The following is a 23,205-nucleotide window of genomic DNA, read 5'->3' on the forward strand; positions in this document are numbered from 1 at the left end:
ACTCTCACCACCGTCTAATACTGTTTGCATGAAAAGGATCATTGTCATAAACACGCCGGAAAATCCTTTCAACAGTTATAACTGATTTATACTCTGCTACCACAAACCGCTCTGTGCTTTCACCTGAATTGTCGCCATTGCACTGACTGACAGTGGCGCAGAAGCGTTGTGCCGTTGTGCGCATCGTCTCAAGTTCACGTCCGATCACGTCTAAAAAAACTTTATGATATCCCCATTATCTTGGGAAATATGATTTTTATATTTTTATTGCCGGAACCTTTTTCGATGACCCGTATTTTACAGTATTCATATAACAAGAGGGTAGATGTTCGGAAGAGATAAGTGTATTCATCCAGAAGCAGATCAGAGTCGTTTCAATAATTTCCGCATCCGCTTGTTTAGTTTAGGCTATTTCTCAGTTTTAGGATAGTTTCCCACCATAGACGCAGTGTATTCTGCGGCTGAGAGGCAGAGAACTGTGGGAGAGCGTATATATGATTTTTTTACGTTTTTTGGACTTAGGAAGTCGTGAAAAGTGTACATACGCAAAAAATCCAAAATAAAAATGTTCGATTGATCTATATACTTTCCTGTATAGCTATAGGCGCTGATTATCAGGAATACATTTTTATAGGGTATTTTTGTAGACGTTGAAAATTTTTCTATTTAAAATATTTTTAATATTAGCCCGTTTGTTTTGTGAACTTGAAATTTGAACTTGAAACAATTTCCTATCGATATATATTTTATTCGAATCCCTGAAAGACAATTAAAGAGAATAAAGAAAAATGTTCATTCAATACGACACTTAAATCTTACGTCTCATATTCCACTTTAGTATGTATGATGTATGATATATATCTGGATTAAGGTGTATAATCATTTTAACAAACCTTCAGTTACTTTCCTGAATACGACGATTTCAATGAAAACTTTTTTTTACGTGTGATTAGTCATTCATAGCATTTTGTATGTAAAACGACTTTGAATAATTTCATAGAAATCCTCTGCGTGAACATTTTTCTCCCTCTTTATTTTCCGGCTTTATTACAAAAAACAGTTGTTTAACATTTATTAAACCATACATGATTAAAATAGTCCTTATATATTTCTAGTAGTATTTTTACATGAGTAATTAGGAGATTAATGAAAAAGCGGATTATACCGATTTAAAACAACTCTCCGTTAAAAACGTATTGATTCATTTCATTTTTTATTTTTTTTATTTTTTTTTCAATTACACGGATTTTTTTTTTGGCTATTTATGAAATTCCTGATTAAAAATCCTGTTTGCATTTTTACAACAAAAAAGAAACAAAAAAAAACTCACTTAATAAAGTAAAAATCATTCAGTTATAAAAAATATTAATATATTTTTCGCCCTTAATATACACCAATTTAGTTTATTCTGGCGTTTGTTATTGAGATCTGCAAGCGTAAGTTCGTCATATTCCTATTTTGACAGTCCGATTATTACAGAGTGTTCAAAAAGTGATCAACCGTATGGAAGAAAGTTTCCTTCTTTTGTTACATGTTTGAGGAAAATGGGTTACACTATACAGCAGAGAATATTCATTGTCTCCAAACACATTAGATGTGCCAGTTATGCCAAGACCCAGAATGCCTTCACAGTAAAGTTTGGTTGTACTTTACTGTACCACTTTACTAACACATTAGATGTGCCAGTTATGCCAAGACCCAGAATGCCTTCACAGTAAAGTTTGGTTGTACTTTACTCTACCACTTTACTGTCAAGCGGTTGTACAAGTTCCAAGAAATAGAATATGGCAGATGCAGCCAAAAGTGGTCGACGGAAAGTGCTAACACCAGAAAATCTGATCGACGTGCAAGCTGCATATTCTGTTAGTTCCAAGAAGTCTGTGCGACGCCGCACATCTAGTCAGTCAAGTCTTTCCTTTGGTAGTAATCACACCTGGCTAGAGTACACGTGATTTCAGCAGGGCAATGCTACGGCTCATACAGCCAACAACACTATGATTTTCTTGGATCAATGTTTTCATGGACAAGTGATTTCGAAGGTTTTGTGGTCCCCTCGATCTCCAGATTTATCCCCTCCTGACCTTTTCTTGTGGGGATATACAAAACTCAGCCGCAGACCATTCCCGTATTGCAGATCGAAATTGAACCATGTTTCGCTGCAATTCCTCAAAAAGGTTTACATATGTATCGCAGAATGGAGGGCACTTTCAGCTACTATTGTAACTTACTCACTTTCCCATAAGGTTGCGTCATTTTTTAAACACTATATTTGACGCTTGCTACACTACTTCATCGCCCGTGAACCCCTATCTAACCAAAAAATATCTTCTCCAACAAACGAATATTTCATTATAATGAACCCAGAATTTTCTTTCATCTTTCTTACAAGTACGTTTTAACCTTTTCGAAACACTTCATACCATTTTCGTACGTTCCTTTTTTTAATTCATCGCATCTATTCTATGCACAGCAATCAGATTCTTGTTAATTTCTGTCGGTATCACGTTTTTAAATGTAAAAAAAGTATTATATCCATAATTCCATAGTCAACGACTTAGCGATTGTTTTATTAATTTTAAAATTCTTTAACTCGCATGTAAATGATCATGGGAGATGCAGTAACTAGTATACATTACAACATACATTATAAACAGATCGGTGGAGCAAATTTTTACTTCATTACAACAATATTATATACTACAAAAACATTTCCATGGTAACGAATTTTACTGGTGAATAGATGGTCTGTAATTTTAATCCTTTAAGTGCGTGGCCAATTTGGTTTTTTTCATTTTTGTAATCTTAGTTGCAATTTATTGAATGATTATATTAGAATGTAGCTGGGTAAAAGTAAAAATTATACATCATTACTGTTTTTATTGTTCTTTTTTGCGAAATAGAAAAGATAAACTGCTTTCATACCATATTGATAGGTTTAATTATTGTATTGTAATATCTTATTTTGGCATTGATGGATAAATTTTTTTTATTAAAATATTTTTAGTTAAAATTGCTAGATTTTTCTAATTTGTCTATTTGATTATTTTTCCTAAATATATAAAGGTTTAATTTTTTATATTTCCAAATTTGGTCTGGATTATTTTCTTGTTAAAATTTCTAATGTTTGCCTGTTTTTCAGTTTTAATAAAATAGAATTATAAACCATCCTAATAGCTATAACTTTTAAGGTCGTCAATTTGGACAATTGCATCTTTTTCGTATCCCCTAGTAAAGCTATATTATGTATAACATCTCGTTATTGTATGCTCTAGTAAACACTCATTTTATCCTTTTAGGACAATTTAATATGTAGGACTACTCATTAATTTTATTAAGTATCTAATATTTTCAAAAAAGTTAGATCCTGTATTTACTGGAATGTCAGATTGTTTTACTTTTTTTTAAGTTGTTAATGATTTTTTTTTGTAAAGCATTCGTAAAGATGTTATTATAATCCCCAACCTGATGACCGGGTTCTTAATTTTTATTCGATCATAATATTCGTAATATTTTTTATGAAGTATTCGTAGATGATAATGTATTTTTTTCTACGCTGTTGTTTTATTTTCAGCAAAAACTAAAAGAAGGGAAAAAAATCCATTTTAAGAAGCAGTAAAATGTACTTTTTAATTCTATAAATTTCAACTTTAATCATTGCAAATAAAAATAAACAAAACATTAAAATATTACTTACTATCTTGAGTTTGCGCTTTAATTAAAACATCGGAGCTTAAAGAAAAATTGTAAATTTATTATTTACTTTATTTGTTATTACTGAATCTCCTAGGTCGTATTTAAATTTAATTGGATATGTTTTGTTCTGTATTCTTATTTCCTCATACAATATGAGGAAATATATGTTTTATAAAAAAAAGTTGTCTTTTGGGGAAAAAACTGTTTTTTGAGATATACAAAGGGCGTGAAATCTGCGTGTTGATAAAACTTTCTCTTTTTTTGTTTAGCCAGTGAAACCACCGTTAGGTATTACTTTAGAGAATGATATTTATGAATGTAAATGAAGTGTATTCTTGTATATTATCAGATCAACCATTCTGAGATGTGTAGTTAATTGTAACCCAACCGTTAAAGAACACCGGTATCCACGATCTAGTGTTGATTAAGTTAAGGAATGCAGAAGTCTATTCTAAAGAGATTATCGAACATTTTTTTGTTGTTATTGTTTAAAAGCTTATTTGCAATCGATTACATTTGCATAGACCTTTAATAAATTGGATCACATCCCAAATCACATGATAAGGAGTCATCAGCGAAACTCCTCAGAAATTACACACTAGTATAAAAAACGTTTGTTCCAAGCACGTACAGTTAGAAATTATGAATGACAGTTAAGATCACTAGAAAAACAGAAATAAAATTAAGATATAGTTAATAGAAGTAAAAAAAAAATATGAACAGATGTAAAGAAATAAGAAAAGTATATGTAACAAATTTTAAATTAGGATTCCAAATTAAATTTGAAAATACTTACATTCGAGAATACTATAAACACATTAAAATACTATAGGAACACTTAGGTCTGGAACGTGCAGTAGGTTATACGATCTAATATCATTCCCATTGTCTAGTAGGTTTACTACCAAGTGAATTTTGTGGCAGTTAAGCTGAAGTTCATACCCACCAGGTTGGTCTAGTGGTGAACGCGTCTTCCCAAATCAGCTGATTTTGAAGTCGAGAGTTTCAGCGTTCCAGTCCTAGTAAAGTCAGTTATTTTTACACGGATTTGAATTATAGATCGTGGATACCGGTGTTCTTTGATGGTTGGGTTTCAATTAACCACACATCTCAGGTATGGTCGAACTGAGACTGTACAAGACTACACTTCATTTACACTCATACATATCATCTACAAAGTATTATCTGAAAGGTAATTACCGGAGGCTAAACAGAAAAAAGAAAGAAACCCGAAGTTCATAATTTGACCTGAAATGTTGTATCTCTTCCCGCACGGACCGTAATCCTAAATAATTCTGAATCTCATTTTTCTTTGAAACCAAGGCGCGTCTTTTGTGCAAAATGCTAACTTTTTCAGAAACCGCTGGAAGACGTTGACATTGGTTTTGCTCGCGGAAAGTAACTTTGCATCACTTTTCGTAAATGGCGCAATATTCTTTCAATGCGTGTGCATTCATATAAAAAAGTAAAATCAAAAACGTTTTTCAAAATTCCAATTTTAATTTTACTTTTCGAGAAATTTAAAGCAAATCTCCTCTAAGTTTCGTTCGGAAGTACTTTTTAATATATTATTATATTATCAAATTTGGATTGTAAACTGTAATAGCTACAGATAAATATCTTCTTTTTTTTCCTGAATTTTTACGGGCATCGACTGCTAGCGTTATTAGCCGTCACATTCTTTAAAAGAAATTAGTATCACCATGAGGATCTTCATATGTAAGGGTGTAAAGGGCCCTTACATTTTATTTAAAAGCACAACCAACATAAAAAACATTAAGACACAACAACAAGACAAGCACAACACTTACGAAGTGCAAAGGGACCTGATATTAAAATTTGAGATAAGGTTCTCAAAAAGACCATGAAATTAAAAATACAACTTATCAATACCATTTCTTTCTTCTACTGTCTCGTTTATAGTTTGTTTAAGCACCCTCGGGGCGACAAGAACCGCTGTGAAGCAGTATATTAGTCGCGCCAAGATGCCGTGGCAGTTGACTCCTTATAAACAGGCTACAGGCATCCATTGCGCTTACCCATAGCCTCGCGCCCTCAGTTTACCCTTGAGGGTCCCCCCCCCATGCCATCATTGGACACACCCCGACTCACTGCTTGAATGCAGACAAGCCAGGATGGCCTAGGCAAGAGGGCTACCTCCCGTCACTACACGTGCCACGCTTAGAGACTCCCATATATATAAAGAATTCCTCTTAGAGATTCTTTAACACAGCTTTAAAAAATTGTTCAACTTTTACAGACTTCTAAGTCCACTGGCGTGTAAAAATGCAACTATCTTTTCTTCATTTCCATTATCCAGATCAGCAGTAATGTTACTTCTTAGACGGAACCTCTTTCTGAGGTCCTCATATATTGTTCACTCTTCTATTAGATGCTTAATTGTAAGTGTTTTATTGCAAACACCGCACATTGGTCTCTCTTCGCCGGTTAACAAATATGAATTTGTTAATCGCGTGTGACCGATTCTAAGTCTGGTCACAGCTACTTGTTCACGGCGAGTAAACTTATAGTCGCTTTTCCATTTATATGGAGAAGTTTTCACTGAGTTTAATTTTGTATTTAAACTCCTCCAATCAGTATTCAATTTTTTTTTTTTACTATGTTCGTTAGACATTTTTTAACATCTGCCACTCTTACAGGAAATGCATCCAAATCATCGCAGACTGTTGCCTTTCTGGCAGCTTCGTCTGCGCTTTTATTACCTGTAATACCAGAATGCCCTGGAGTCCATACAAATACGCATCGCTGTCCTCGTAGGTTTAGAACATACAAAATGGACAGGATGTTTGAAATTAGGACATCCTTAATGTTTTTGTTCCGAATTGCAACAAGTGCACTTAGAGAATCGGAACATATTAGCACTCTCTCTTCGCAATAGTGTTCTGTGTAGCGAAGAGCTTGTTGAATGGCAGTAAGTTCTGCCGTATAAATATCTTAAAATAAATAAATGTCTTAAAATCTTTACAGATCGTTAAATATTTCGTTGCAAAATACTTCTGTTTAAGTTATCTGGAAGAAACCTATTACGAGAACTTTCTCTATGAATTATTAAAAAAATAGAAAGATAGACATTGTGCGTTAAGTAAACGAGTATGACTTGAATATTAAAAAAATATCTGATGTGGACACCACATGACTTCCTTGTATGCCTATTAAATTACATATTCATAATTTTTTTAAATGAAAAATACATAAAATTAAATGTCATTAATAACATCTGATATTTTTTGAATTCTTATTGAATTATTATTTATCGTAAATTTGTTTTTTTTTTACAGAGATTAAATTCGTTAATAAATCAATATATTTAAATTAAAAAAAAAAAAAAATGAAAGTCTGGTCCGAACCGCTGTACTTTCTCCTTGTATGATCAAATATTTCATTAATTAAAATTTCATTTGACTGTAACTCTGGAACCAATGAAAGTAAGCACCACTTATGATTGAAATGCTTTCAGTGAGGGCTTACTACTGCTGTTAAGAAAAAATCGAATGTTTTTGGATTTTGAGTTTTTTGGACACTTTTGGTCTAATCGATTGCAATAAAAAGGGGAAGTGCACAGCTAGATGTTACAACAGTTCTAAATCCAAAATTTCAACATCCTATACCTAATCGTTTTTGAGTTATGCGAGGTACATACATACGTACGTACAAGTCACGCCAGAATTGATCAGAATGGATTGAGGGATGGTCAAAATAGATATTTCCATTGAAATCTGAAAACCGAAATTTTTCGCGATCACAGTATTTCCTTTACTTCATAAAGGAAGTAAAAACAAAAAAAAAAAATGGGTAAAATCAGAACTTGATAAAAATAGGAAATTTTACAGTAATTTTATTTTTTGAAGTTAAAATTTAGAAGTATTTCTAAAACATAAATGAAAAAAACATTTTCGCCTAGGCGTACACTGGATCAAGTTATTTCCGTGTGCCTGACTTTCTCGTAATGTTCTTTCATTCTTTCTAATCTGGCTTTTCCTCCTTTCTTCCGACGTTATATATATCCTTTCTTTTTTTTTTGTTTGATGAATTAATTCACCATATAAGCTCGAAGCTTGTACCTAGGAATATGAAAAAGGAAATAATTTTGTTGCGTAAATGCCGTGATTCGAACTCGGGACTTCCGTATTTGTAAGCCTAGATACTACCTCTCCGGCACGGAGATCGTCTTTTGGCTCAAATCTTTCTGTTGAAATTTTAGATCTTCGATTTTCAATGTCGTTGTGATCATTTGTCGGTGATGCTTGTTTTCGTAGAAATTAGTTTTTAAATGTTACCCATTGAGTTGATCTAGTAGTGAACGCGTCATCGCAATTCAGCTGATATCGAAGTCGAGAGTTCTAAGGTTCAAATCCTAGTAAAAGCAGTTAATTTTATCCGGATTTGAATACTATATCGTGGACTCGGGTATACTTTGGTAGTTGGGTTTTAATTAACTACATATCTCAGGAATGGTCGACCTGAGACTACAAGATTATACTTCATTGACGTTTATAGATATCCTCAATTATCCTGTGAAGTAATACCTCACGGTAATTCCACTGGCTAAACAGAAAGAAGAAGACGAAAATCTGTTTAATCAATTGTTTTATTTCATCCTTTTGATGTGGCAGTATAAATTAATTTTTTTCCTCATAGTATCGGGTAGTTTTTTGATTTTCTTGTATAGTTATTTCTTTGGTATCAGTTTTTTCATCGTTTTGAAATTTCGGTCCGAAGATTTTTCTGATTATTTTTCTTTCTTTCTTTTTATTATTCTTTTTTTTTTAATTATATAATTAATTAGTCAAATGATATATTGATATTACTTCAGTTAATTCATATGGAATTTCATTATTATTTTCATTTTACGTCCTTTACTTGCTCCTATCCTTTTTCTTATTTTCCTCTTTGTGCATTATTTATTACTCTAATTTTGTTCTTTATTTCCGCATTTAATTTGTGTGTTTTTTTTAATTAATTGTTTTTTCTTCAATGTTTCTCTTTTTAAATTCTCCATTATATAATTATTATATTTTGTTTTGTTTTTTATTTTAGGTTTGTTCATTTATGTCTTTTAAGATTTCTTTTATTCTTCTATTTTATTTTGATCAGGGTTCTTTTTCTATTTATAGCGGTATTATATTACTCCCATCTTTTTCTGGGCTTATTATAAAACATAGTATTAATTATTTAAAATAATTAGAGAAGCTATATCGGTCTATTTCCCTTTACTTATTGCTTTTGTTCAATTATTTTGTTAAAATTATATTAATTTCATTGTTCGGTGTGATCATTTAGTTATATTACGACAGTCTTCTACTATTGTCTCTTTGAAAAACATTTTATTGATTATTCTAAATATATTTTAAAGGAAACATACATAAATAAATATTATACATGCATTGATATAAGATTACAAACATTTCTGCGGCAGAAACAATGTCGTGCGCGCTCGCTCGTGTGCAAAAGAGAGAGGGATAGAACTGTTTTATTATTTCCTACAAGTTGAATATTTTAAGAACTAAAAAGAAGTATTAGTTTCAGTTCGTATTTGTTATTTCATTTTATGTAATTTTAATTTTTTTTACTATTATTTATTTTATTTTGGCTAAAATTACATTTATTGGAACGAAATCTTTTTCTCGTTGTTTACTAGCTCCCCGTTGCCGCTTCGCCCGGGCTATATGGTTACTTCCGTTTCCTGTAGCGGTCAATCTTTTTATTTTATGTTCTTTGGTCAAGTAAGCAGAGGCAGGTGCAGCCAGTCACACATACAATAACGGAGGCAGTGGCTATGTTGGTTGAATCAAAGCGCCGTATACCTTCGCATCCCTTAATAAAAATCAGAATTTAAAAAATCACGAAAATGGTTTTTAAATATTCATCTGAAGAGTATTTCAAGCCCAGACTACTGATCATCTCGTTTAGTATAGTCAGGATTGGGAAAATTTACCATCATTATTCAGAATTTTTTTTCCTTTATTCAGCCCCTTTCAAGGTCGAATTTCGAAAATATAGAAATTGGTTTATTCACATGAAGATTATACTCACCAAAAGGATAATTTCTTCATTTGTTACGGAGAAATTATGAGTAAAAAATAGCAGGGTTTCAAAAAAAGTCCATTTTAACCCTTGGAACTGTGAATTCAAAAAAAAATCTAGATTTTTTTTAGATATTCACATGATTACACCCACAAAAAAGCTGATATTTTCATTTGTCACCGAGGCATTTAAAAATATACTAGATTTCCCTTATACATGTTATTCCCTTTAAACTCGGAATTTCAAAAAATAACTTTCTTAGTATGCAGTTACACCGTAAGAAGAACTTGTCTGCAAATTTTCATCAATTTTCTTCAGTAGTTTTTGGTTGGCGTTGATTATGAATCGCTCACGATATGTTTTCTTCAATTTCAATAAAATTTCTATTGAAAATATCTACCAAAAAATATTTTCGAAGCGGCTCGCTGTAAGAAAGGAGCATGAGAATTTAGCGGCCTGAAATGAAAAACTGCAGCACCGTACCGGATTATTTATTATTTTCTTTTTTTAATAAATAATTTTTCATTTTTTAGATAATATTTCCCAATAACCGTGATCTGTTAGATCGAGAGAGTAACTGATGCTTGCAAAAGTTAGCCGTCAACCTGTTAACAAATACCCCGTTTGAATTTTGAAAATCGGATGATTCTTTGCCGAGATATTTTAAGAGCGCCCCATTGCACCACCCAAAACAGCGCCCCAGGGGCACGCCGTTTGTTACCATGCTGATGATCGGCCTAGCCTCCCACGAGTTGCTCGTATATCTCACTACTCTAGCTTCACACGCAGTCCCCAGAGGAAGCCTTTTTTTTAACAGAAATTATTTAAATTTAATATTATTTTATTTAACGAAAATTGAATTCCATTGTTTGTAATATTATTCATTCGATTAATTCGAATCATTCAGTTCATACCGAGCTGAAAAATTGATAGAGACCAGTTCACAGTTCATTAATTCAATTAATTTAAAGTTTTTGCTTAATCGGCAAATCTCCACTACTACATTTGTATTATATACAGTATATATATAAAATTTTTCTTTCGAGATAAATATATCTAAAAACTTTCTCAGTTATGTCAAAAAACATGGGTAAATATTTGGGTGCGATTGATCGAGTAGTTTTTTGTTTATCACAAACAAAAACCCTCTTCCTCTTTATATAATAATGAAGATAGTTGGTGCTTGGGTAATAATATTCTGTTTGCCGATTAAAATAAATTTTTATTTACATTCTAATAAATGTCATTTGGGATTTTCATGATTATAAGATGTGTTCCAAATTTACTTCATAAGTATTATTACATGATTATTAATGCTTACTATATTTTACCAGATCACCTCTTTATGAGTTGATTCGTTAATTTATTCTGATTCGTACAATTAATCCTTTCCTTTAAGTGTTGTAGATCGCGTATGTTTTGCAAAAAATAATTTTGTATATCCCACGAGAAAGTGTCAGGTCTGGTCTCCTTGGAGGCCAGCGTGTATGTCCTTGCCGGCCTATCCATAAATGTCCAAATTTTCCATTCAAAGCCTGGCTGACGAATCAATTAAAGCGCTGGGGTGCGCCATCTTGTTGGTAAGGGAATTTGTTGTATTTTTCGAGCTCATCCAGTCGAGGAAAGCAGTAATTGTTTAACATATCGAGATAAATATTTCTATTAATAGTCTTCTCAGCGAAGAAAAAGGCGAAACTGTACCATTTTTCATCTCATCACATCAAACATTATTTTTATGCGTGTCGCGTCGTTTCTCAAAAATTACATACGGGTTTTCATATCCTCATATTCATGAATCTTGTCTGTTAACACACCCATTAATATGGAATGTAGCTTCATCCGTAAAAATTATATCGTTCAAAAATGATTCGTGTTCATCATTGTTTTTGGAAAAATTCAACAGCGAAATTGAAACGTTTTTATCCATCATCAGGTTTCAATTCCTGCAGTAGTTTATGAGTGTAACTTCAATCTTTTATATAAAAGTTGTGAATTGTTTTCGGAATGTCTAACTCGAGACTTCGATGAAAAATGTCAGTACTTCTGATTACAGATTGTCTAATTCGTTCAACAGGTTCATCTGATACTCGTGATCTACAGGTTGATTTTTCCTTGAGAACAGATCCAGTTTCTTCGAACTGTTTGAATCGAATCGTTATGTTATTTTCATATGGTGACTTTTCCATATTGACGTCGAAATTCACGTTGAACTTTAATTGCGGACTTTAATTCAGCATGCCACAAAACACACTTTTCTTTTTCTTGAATAGTGAACACAGTAACGAAATAGGCACACTTAAGCAACAATACAAAAACTGGTGTGGTGGTTTCAACTGCTGTTACAAACTATTGGATTGGAGGCTATTAGGGCTACCAACCTATCTTCTCAAAATTTCCCTACTGTCTTGATATGGATTACAGAAATCCCACCATTCGTTTATTAAGATCCGGTATTATATCAATGAACTTTTAAATAATACTAATTAAAAAAAAAAAAAAAAATGGATTTTCTGCGTCTACTTTAACGTGTACATTATGTGTTCACTCATTTTCATTAACACCTTCTGAGTTGTAATTTATTACTTTTTTTTGTTTTAAATTTAGTATTTCTTCGCATTTACTATACCATTACTTCAAGTGTTTGTATTTTAAATTATTATTTGGACTTTAATCACATCTATATTGTTTTTTTATTCCACAATTATTTGTGATGCTGCTGTGGTCAAGGCTTTACTTAAGTTTCCCTTAAGCCGGCCTCCGTGGCGCGAGTGGTAGCGTCTCGGCCTTACACGGTACAAAGCAGTTATCTCATCCTCTGCGGAAAAACACTTGCTTAACTGCGGACCCGGAGGTTAAAAAAAAAAAGTTTCCCTTGGTCCATTCTTTTAAAATGCCAGGGCAGCTAATTTCTTTATTCATGAAATACATTACCAACCGATTCCTGATAGTTTGTGTGTTAGAAAGATCACGAATTATTATATATTAGTATTTATTATGTACCTTCAGAATAGAATATCTGTTTAATCAATATATTTGAGGGTGGTAGTATTTGAGTAAAATATATAAGTAAACTCTTGTATGGATAGAAATAAGCAATTACACAAGCAAAATAAAAAAAATATTACAAAAAATTATATATTTACATAAGCCAAAAAAAACAAATATTGTGGTGAAATATACTAAAGTGAAGTATTTCTTATAAAAAATTGAATGAGTTTACATCAATATTTAAAAAAAAAAAAGTAGATAGAATATAGCTTACATCGCATAAAATATTAGTAGATAAGAAAATACGAAAACCGTGTTCAAATTAGTTCAGTATAAAAAAAAAAGAAGTGAATTGGTGAAGGGTGAACATTAGATGACGTGTGACCTGACAGTACATCTGCCTCTCTAATGGAACTAGCCCTTAATACGTATCAGCTCATTGACCTCAACTGGTACGCATATAGACCGATGAAATTGCTCGCTTCTTGACTTCGTCCAGCTTGTTTTGCTACTATCAAACTCTCACTATATACCACCATACCCATACCCCTGTCTTTTATACCCAAATTTCTAATTAATCATAAGATATCACACAAAGTTATTGTTTAAGCACATGTTGCGTTCCGTTGCCATCTGCTTTACATTCAGTTTAATTGTAACTAATTAAAGTTATCATTGCAGTACAATTACACAATAATATTATTTCAGTATAGCTTTGAAAAAAAAAACTATTATATAATACTAGGAAAATTTTAAAAACCTTAACTATATGATATTGAAAATTTTCTTTTATAACAAAAAAAATGGTTTTTTTACTAATAAAGAAAAATTTTACGTATTATAAAACAAAAATGTCACTTCTAACTAAAATATTCCTGTATGACAACAAAAACTACATCTGGTCGATGAGACATTGATGTGTGTGTGTGTGTGTGTGTGTGTGTGTGTGTGTGTGTGTGTGTGTGTGTGTATATATATAAAATTTAGCCTCTCCGATTTCTTACGTAATATTACGTTCTACGCATACAATTTAAAAATCTTTCCCTGACTTAATTTTACGTTTTTAAGTTATGCTAGTTTTATTTTACGGATTCTACGATTCGTTGGAAACTATATAATATAAAGAGTGTGTCACGAAATAAAATTCGAATTTTTCTTACTTTGTTTTATTCAACTTATCTTACATCTTTTTGTTCAGAATTAAACTTTATAACTTTTGTTTGAAACTTTTATGTGTTTATTATCCATTTAACCAAAAGTTATTATACGTCAAAGATAAAAAACTTGTGTTTACGCCAATTTATTGGTTTTCACAGCATATTTCTCAAAACCTGCTGCAGATACGGTTGTGGGATATATTTTATTCGATATTTCTGATCAAATGGCATGAAAAACCATCCGGGGGAAATATTTCACTGACCGTTACTCGCAAACGAAGCAGTTTAAGACATATACTTATATGAACTATTTCCTTTATTATCACTAGTAGAATAGGTTATGAAAATCCAGGGAAAACTTGGTGATACATTTTGTATATTTGACATCAGTAGAATCGATATAAGTGTCTAAAATTTTGGTTTTTTGTGTTTTTAATAATAAGAAAAACACAGAATTCTTCTAATTAATGAATGGTTATTCATAATTAATTCAGTAGTATCATAGTATGTAAAAATAAGGTGAAATTACAAAATTTTATCTGAAGGAAAATGGATCGGGGACAGACATATCAAATACATTTAAAAAGTTTGTTTTAAAAAGCCGTAGATAAGAACTATATTGTATCCTATAAAGGATAATGTAAAATGTTTTTTTGGTAAATGAGGTTTCTGAAGTGATAGCAGTCTCTATAGGCTAAGATTTACGTTTGAAAATCTTTTATCTTATTAGCAATATATTAAATTATCATTATTTGTATTAACAATAAAAACTGTTTAATAATTTATAAGTTTTTCTATTCATATAATTCTCAATGGTTGAATTAAAAATCATGTATTCTTACATTCCGTGGCTACGGCTTAATGATTCCTTCAGTTTTATATTTTTCTTTATAAGATAGGGTAAAATATTATCGGAACTAAATTTTTACAAAATAATTAAAAAAACAAAGTTAATTGGATATGATTATTAAAGCTATATTATATCCTTAGTGATAATTATTTTGAGTGGTTTCCTTTACACACCCTATGTTGTACTTAACTAATACTTGCATTTCCTTATTAAAATTTTGCATAAAGTATCTGAACTTTCTAATTTGCGTTGAATATTTTATTCGTTTACGCTTTAATCTTTAAATTATTTTACGATTTACTTTTTTAACGATAAATTCGTTTCTATTCTTTACTTAGGCGATTTTCTTTTCACTTATCTTCATAAAAATTAACTTCTGGCTTACTATATTTTTTTGAATGTCCGCAGGATCATCTGTTGACAGAACTTGCTTTGTTGATAAACGTAAAATATGTCTGTACGCTGCAGTTATTCTGTTATATACCTACAGATAATGTGATGTAAGTTTTTGTATGTACTTCTTTCTATCCGATTATCTTTTGACATTTTTTTAAAAATAATGTTGTAGATTCAATTTTTTTTCTACTGAAGGTAAAAGAATGTAAAAGGAACGTAACATCATACATTCTTTTACGTTTGGCTGTTATGAATATAAATTTTTAATAAAAGACTGAAAAGCAGTTGTAGATATTTTTATAACGCAGAGCACACCGAGCTGGTCTCGTGGTTAACTCGTCATCGCAAGATTTTCTAAGTCGTAGGTTCTGATGTTCAAATCCTAGTAAACGTTTGTTGCTTTTATACGAATTTTAATGTGGATACCGGTGTACTTTGGTGTTCAATTAACCACACGTCTCCGGAATGGCCGGCCAAAGTATCTATAATCATTTGCACGTCATTCATATCATCCTCATCTCGTTGTACCACGGGCGGCGTTGCATATTGTTCACGACATGGAGAGGGATTTCAACTTACACATTAGAAAAAAAAATGTTTAAATAATATAATATTTTTGTCTTATTTATTCAATTATTTATTTGCGCGATCGTATGTGTATAGTGTATGTGGGCGGATACCCGAAAAATTATCATTTGTGAAAAAAAAAACCTTTTATGGATTGTTAAAATGATACAAAATTTTGAAAAAAAAATAGGAAAACATGGTCTATAAGAATACAAAAGAATTTTTTGGTAATGATCATCGAAAATCAACGAGAAAATAAAGGAGATGTAAAGATACCCAAAATAAATAAAGAACAATAAATCTACAAGAATTTTAAAAAAATACACGTAGATTTTTTACGTAGACTCTTTCGAAACTTTGCAATCGTAATTCTCTTTAAAAAATAAGAAGACAATTTGATGTAAACATTGATCCGAAAATGTCTTATTTATTTACGGTTACCGAAAAATTTTCCCTTGATTAGTTAGTAATTAATCAAAGAAAAATATAGCAGATTTTATTGACTCAAAGTATGGGAAAAATTTGCCGGTTTGTTATGTTTTGACCGAAAAAATAGGTACAAGAACTACAACGCCAGTATTTTACGAGAAAATTATTATCAATTCTAAAAAAATTGTAATCTAAAAACACACGCAGTTTTGGCATAAATTATTATCTGTGTACTAAATCGTTAAAGAATATAATTGTTAGAATATTTCTTTGATTAAAATAAAGTCTAAACAAATAAAAATTCGGTTTTTATTAAAATCAAACAAAGAAATCTAAAATGCGGCAGAAAATTTTTATAAATTTAAACAAACTAGTGGTAAATACATATTTATTTTAATCACAAAAATTATGCATTATTTTTTATCATATTATTATATTTGAAGGCTTTAGTATTTTTGAAAAATATTTTTACAATACCCATAAAGACTTATCTCTCATCATAAACGCATTACTATGTTTCGTTTGGAAGTGCTTCTCATAATTAACGGATCACCTCAATCTATCTTCCTCAAAAAATAAAAATAAAAATATTATAAATAGGAAAGATCATTAATTAGTCTACCTTTCCTAAAGTAAAATAAAAAATCTGATTTGTACTTCTTTGTACACCTAATAAATTACATATACACATTTTTTTTTTAAATGAAAAGTACATAAAATTTTATTTCAGTAATAACTTCTGATATTTTTTCATAATTTCTTTATTGTTATTGAATTATTATTTATCGTAAAATGGTTTTACAATCAGAGGTTAATAATTGTTAATCAATCGATATATTTAAATTAAAAAAGGAGATGAAGTCTTCTTCCAGCCGATGTGTCTTCCCTTTGTAAGATGCAAATATTTCATTAATTAAAATTTTATTTGGCTATATCTCTGGAACCAATGAAAATAAATATCGCGTATAGTATATTGTTGAAAAGCTCTCAATGAGGGCTTTTTACTGCTGTTAGGAAAAAATCAAAATTTTTTTAACTTTGGGCTTTTTTGGACACTTTTGTTCCAGTCGATTGCAATAAAAAGGGGAGGTGCTCAACTAGTTGTTCGAACAATCCTAAATCCAAATATTTCAACATCCTATCGTTTTTGAGAGATACATACCTACGAACATACAGACGTCACGCCGAAACTAGTCAAAATGGATTCAGGGATGTTAAAAATGGATGTTTCCGTTGATATCTGAAAATTTTTTTGTACAAGGAAGTAAAAATAATATCCGATCTCTGTGGTTTAGTAGGTAGCGTTCCGGTATTTTGTGCGGATGTCCCGGGTTCGAATTCCGGTGAGGCATCATACGCTGCCAATTTCCACCAGGCTAATGATCATAGCTGTTGATTCCTGTTTTTTCATAACAAAAACAATAATATTAATAATAATAAATAGCCAATTTTGTTAAAGAAATTAGTTTAGGTTTATCTTGAACACCTTTTCTGTATTGTTTTATATACGAGCGCTTGCGTTAAAGGATATCTAATATTGTAGCTAATAAATTTCGTTTTAAATGACGTAATGTATGAATTACAACAGCTGCTATGTAGTAAAGATACGTTCAAGATTTTGTAGTCTACTCAACGTTATAATAAATTAAAAAATTATCAAAACTGAATGAACTCTTTTACAAAATTTTTATCCTGAATCTCATTTTTACTCTTCGTAAGTAGTAAATTATGTATTACTTTGGTCTGTAAATAAAATTTTTCTGTGGTAAATTATTAATCCTGCAGAAACAGAATGTTTATCATTTGGCTTCATCTAATTAAACCTTTTAACTTAACATTAAAAATACGACCCAAAAAATGTTTAACAAGTACTAGATGGCATAGAAGTTTTGTGCCAGTCTTTTTGAAAAAAAAAAATGTCTTGTGATCTATATTATTAAGGTATACAGTCTTTATAAAGAGTTTAAAAAATATATATAAAAACACTATAGGAAGACTAAAATTAAAAGTATATGAAATACGAGGCTGGACTGATAAATTTTGCACATATATCCGTAGTACGGGATTGAAAAGAGATATTGGAATGGTGTAAAAATCGAATAAACGTACAATATCTTAGCTACAAATTGCAGTATTTATTTTTCAATAGAAACCCCGTTTACACTGATAACACTTTTTCCAACGTGTGTCACTGAAACCTTTTGGGGGTCATTTTCGTATCCAAGTGGCCTTCCTCCACCTCTTCTACGGTGGTGTAGAACACCACCGTAGAAGAGGTGAAGGACACATCTGCGATGTGTTAGGCCTCGCATTGTCATGTTTATAGACATGGTAGTCTTTCGAACGCGACATACTCGTCGTCAGAGGTGTCTTAACGTCTCAATGTACCGTTCAGAGTTCACAGTCGTTCCATATTCCAGATACTCAGTCACGTAAAAGTGTTTGGCGTCCCAAAACACCGTCAAAATGAATTTCTTTGCCGAGGCTTGAATTTTGAAATTTTTGAGTTTTGGCGAGTCGTCTGTATTCCATGTTGTTCCTTTTTTCTTCTGGGTGGTAATGATGTACCAAATTCTCTTACCCCGTCGCAATATTGAAAAGGAAATCGTTAACTTCAGCACTACAGCGCTGTAAAAGAGAGCTCGTAATTACTGTTGTGAATGTAACAGTTTGTCGAAGCTTAAACAGTCTGGCACACAATTGAAATAGATGTAAAAGTCAATCATACCAGTCGAGCTAAACATCCTCATAATAATCGAATTAAAGATAAATCAGTCTTTATCGTAAAGATTTCTGTTAGACTTAATATTTTTTGTAATCGGATGTTTTAATATTAACATTTAATATTTTTCTAATTGATTTCGTTATTTGGATCATATCTGAATGAATTTATATTCTGTTATTAATTAAATTTGAAACCTCCTAATATTTTGATGACACTTCATTGTTAAAATTAATAACTTTATTATTTCTATGGTACATTGCAATAAAAGAATGTTAATAAATTATTTTTTATTACTTTTATAATCGTTCTAGTTAAATAATAAGAAAATTTCAATTAAAACAAAATAGCCCAAAGGTTTTTATAGCTATATAAATTGAAATAATTTTCTGAGATACCCGTTGAGAATTTCTTGATTTAATACTGTTACAGAGCAAGTTTTATTCAGATAGTAGTACTGTGAACACATTGCAATGTTTTCTTTTATAAAATCCTAACTGTAGGCTACGTATACATGTAACAGAAGTACGCTGCGCTCTAAGTATAAAGTCTGAGCACATGGGCAAACATCCAGAAGCTAAATATTCCCCCTTTATGGTACGGGCAAGTCAAGTTTTAACTTGCAATATGTTGTTCTCGGGCAAGTAGGTTGAACTATTATTACTGTTACATACGTACTTACACATGTATATATATATATATATATATATATATGTATACACAACACACACCGTATATCATGAGTACATACTGGCTAACTTATATTATTACATATGTATATATCTCTAAATTTAAAGTTTGTAGTTAACTGTCGTAAATACTGTCCTGTTATCGTAATTCCTTTATATTGAATTCAAACATTGTACTGTTTTAACATTTTCTTGAACGTGTTAAAATTAAATTTTCCTTAAAAAGATACCCAATATTATTTAAAAAACAATAAATAATATATTGTAAAACTTTCATTTATTTGTTCTTTATTGCGTAATGAGGTTTCAGGTACGATAAAATCAATCTATAAGTGCAAACTAATCTGGAGTTAACTAAAAATGATACTTTAAAAGATTCTGATTTTTTTTTAATCTGGCAACACTTCATCAGTCGAATGATAAACCCTCTGTTTCTCGGGATCAATAATTTACCAAGAGTAAAATTGAGTTTCAGGATAAAAATTTTCTAAAAGACTTCATTTAATTTTGATAAAATTTTTCTTATTATAATATCGGGTAGAATACAAAATCTTGAACGTAGCTTTCTTTACTATGTAGTGTTTTTAATTCATATATTGTCACTTAGAACAAAATTTATGCAATTTGTTGGCTACAGTATTAAAAATATTAATATATTTTAACATACCAGCTCATTGCATGTTACAGTACAGAAAGAGAGTTCAGAATCAATCAAACAAAATTATTTTTTTTTACGAAATTGGCTATTTATTATTACAATTTTTTTTTTAATGAAAAAGCGGACATCAAATACTATGGTCATTAGCCCGGTGGAAATTAGTAGAATGGATAGATGCCTGATTTAAACCCGTAACCATCGCGCGAAATGCCAAGACGCTACCTAACTATGCTACAGAGATCGGCTATTAGTTTTTACTTGTACGATGTAAAGGAAGTATTGTGGTTGCGAAAAATTTCGGTTTTCAGATTTCAACGGAAATATCCAATTTTACCATCCCTGAAGCCATTTTGACTGGTTTCGGCGTGATGTCTGTACGTACATATATGCGTACGTATGTATCTCGTATAACTCAAAAACGATTAGTCGTAGAATGTTAAAATTTGGGATCTGTCATGGGGATCCCCCCGTCTTTATTAATAATGATTTCTCAACTACAAAGAGAACCACTGTTTTACTATTATATTCTCATCGAATCCAATCTTTCATCGTGAAATTTAATTGCAATCACCATGATTAAGTGTAAATTTTATTTTGATGTTTGGTTATCATTACTTTCAGCGATAGTATAATATATCATTGATTATTTTTTAATGTAAGTAGTAATCATTATTTAATGTCTATAATATCAGTTTAAACTTCAAAATAATTGTTAGTTCTTTATTAACTATTCATCACTTCATAAATAAAAAAAAGGGCGTATCTTGAAAACGGTGCGTCCTAGGCCAATTCTAACGCTATTTTGAAAGTAACGTTCTAACTCTCTGGATCGGTAGCCGCTAGTTACATGCGCCTAAGACCAACCGTTCTCGAGATAGCCCTTTTCTCACAATATATTTTTGTATTTGATGATGAAATAAAATAAAAATATTTTTTTATTGTCTAGTAACCATTCAGTTAACAGTTCTGATCACTTTTAAATTAATAACGATGTTTTGAAAATAAATCAGGCATCATTACTTTCAGCGAAATCGGGATATGTATAAAGGTTGTAAATTGTGTATTTTTTTTATTGTTGAGATAGCTAATAATGATTTCTAAAAAAGAGCGTATCTCAAAAATGGTGTATCCTAGACGATTTTTAACGAAATTTTGAAAGACATACGCGAAAGGGTACTTTCAAACTTCTTGTAACGATAGCTGGTAATCTCATGCGTCTAGGACCAACCGTTCTCGAATGAGGTTTTGCATGAATAGGTCATCATTACTTTCAGGGAAAACAGGTTATAAACATTTGTATGAAATGCTATACAAGTAAGTTTAAGTATTAAGTAAAAAAAAAAGTTATTATAAGTATCTTATTAAATGGTTAGACATTAAATAATGATTACTGTTTACATTAAGTAATAATCAATGATATGGAGCAACCAATAAAATTTTAACAAAGTTTATAATAAAAAAAATTAGAAAATTTTATCGGTTTTTATTTTTTTAAATTACATAGGTTCTACTAAAACAGATTTTGAGTATGAAAAAATAAATTTTTATAGAATAATACATTTCAATATTTATAATTAAAATTGTGCGCGCGTGCGTGAGTATACAAATAAATAAATAATTTAATTTATGCATTATTTATTAAGAGATAATAAGGTTTACTGAAACTGAAAATTACTTCAAAATTATTTAAGACACCCGTTCGCTTCCGTTAATAGACACCGCATAACTATTCTTAATAGGAATTATATGAACACGTAACATTTTGTGATTGACAGATGCTACGTTGCCAATTAAACTGATTTTTTTCTTCCCCCTTGGCACCGTACCCGCCAAGTTCGGTATCAGATAAATCGCTGCGTTTGTCTTATTCAATACAAATTACATAGAATAATCTTCCAAGCTAGCCAGTAAGGAAGATGAATAAAAAGATCATTTTAATATTTATGGTAAAATTTTTATTTATTTTTTTAAATTTAATAACGAATCAATATCTATAATTTTACTATTTTTTAAAATAAAATAAAAAATACGTTTTTCATAAAATATTTAAAATCGATGTTATATTCTCCAGTTGACAATACGGTTGTACTATTAATGAACTTATTTGATATTTGTCGTTTATGTAGTAGTGTTAAAAACTTATACTTAATAACTTTTTTGTTTATTTTAATTTTTATAATACAGTTAGTGAAATAATCCCTGATTTTATACATCCGACCTCTCAGTTAACCGGACTTGCATATTTTACTTATCCGTAAAATTTACATAAATTATTGCTTGTTGTAGTATTCGAATTATTTGTGAGATTTTCTTGCTAGAAGATTCAGAGATTAATTATGATTCAAATTAAATATAATCTGAGATTACTGTTTATTAAAACGTCGATTATTTGGACCTCCATATCTCAAACATTTTGCGACTTAAAAGCGATGACAAATCTAAGAGAAAAATAATTTTTTTAAATACTGAAAAAATTATCGTTTGTTGAATCAAAATTCAAATTTAAGCAAGTGTGTATTTATAACGAAGGTATTCGTTATGTAATTTCACAACCAATGGTAAACAGTGACGTAATGCGCTAGCATTTCACTTTTATCTTCCCCAGTCATAGATATTTAGCGTATGAAAAATACCAAATCTTGCTGGGATTAAACCCAGAACTTTACATTGACGCTACCACTATTTCCGTAGTGCGAATTCAAGAAATATTATTATTTTGTTTTATATTTGCGCTAGCTATAGTTTTTTGGTTGGTTTTTCGAGGTTTTTTAATCGGAAAAGTAGAACAACTTTTAGTCGGAAGGTTACTGGACAGGTCTGTAAAGTTTTAAGTCTTTTGGAAATCGGATTACAACTTTATTAAGTTTTTTATAATTCTAAGCCATTTTGGCTTGTTGAATTAATACTGTATTCTTTAAGTGTGTATTTTTTTGCTCGGTTTTGGTGTTTTTAACTTGGACGAGTATAAAATTTTAAAGTGTTTAGGTTGTGGACGATGTGGTAAATTTTAA

The 23,205-nt window shown here is 30.7% G+C and overlaps 1 protein-coding gene across 3 annotated transcripts in view; it reads left to right on the forward strand.

Annotated features, from left to right (window-relative positions):
- Window positions 1-23,205, forward strand: part of Dys (Dystrophin) — a 1,915,508-nt gene that overhangs the window by 1,547,454 nt on the left and 344,849 nt on the right. The gene's annotated exons all lie outside the window — the stretch shown is intronic.

Source organism: Lycorma delicatula, chromosome 7 (assembly GCF_047948215.1).
Source record: "Lycorma delicatula isolate Av1 chromosome 7, ASM4794821v1, whole genome shotgun sequence".
NCBI classification, from domain to species: Eukaryota; Metazoa; Arthropoda; class Insecta; order Hemiptera; family Fulgoridae; genus Lycorma; species Lycorma delicatula.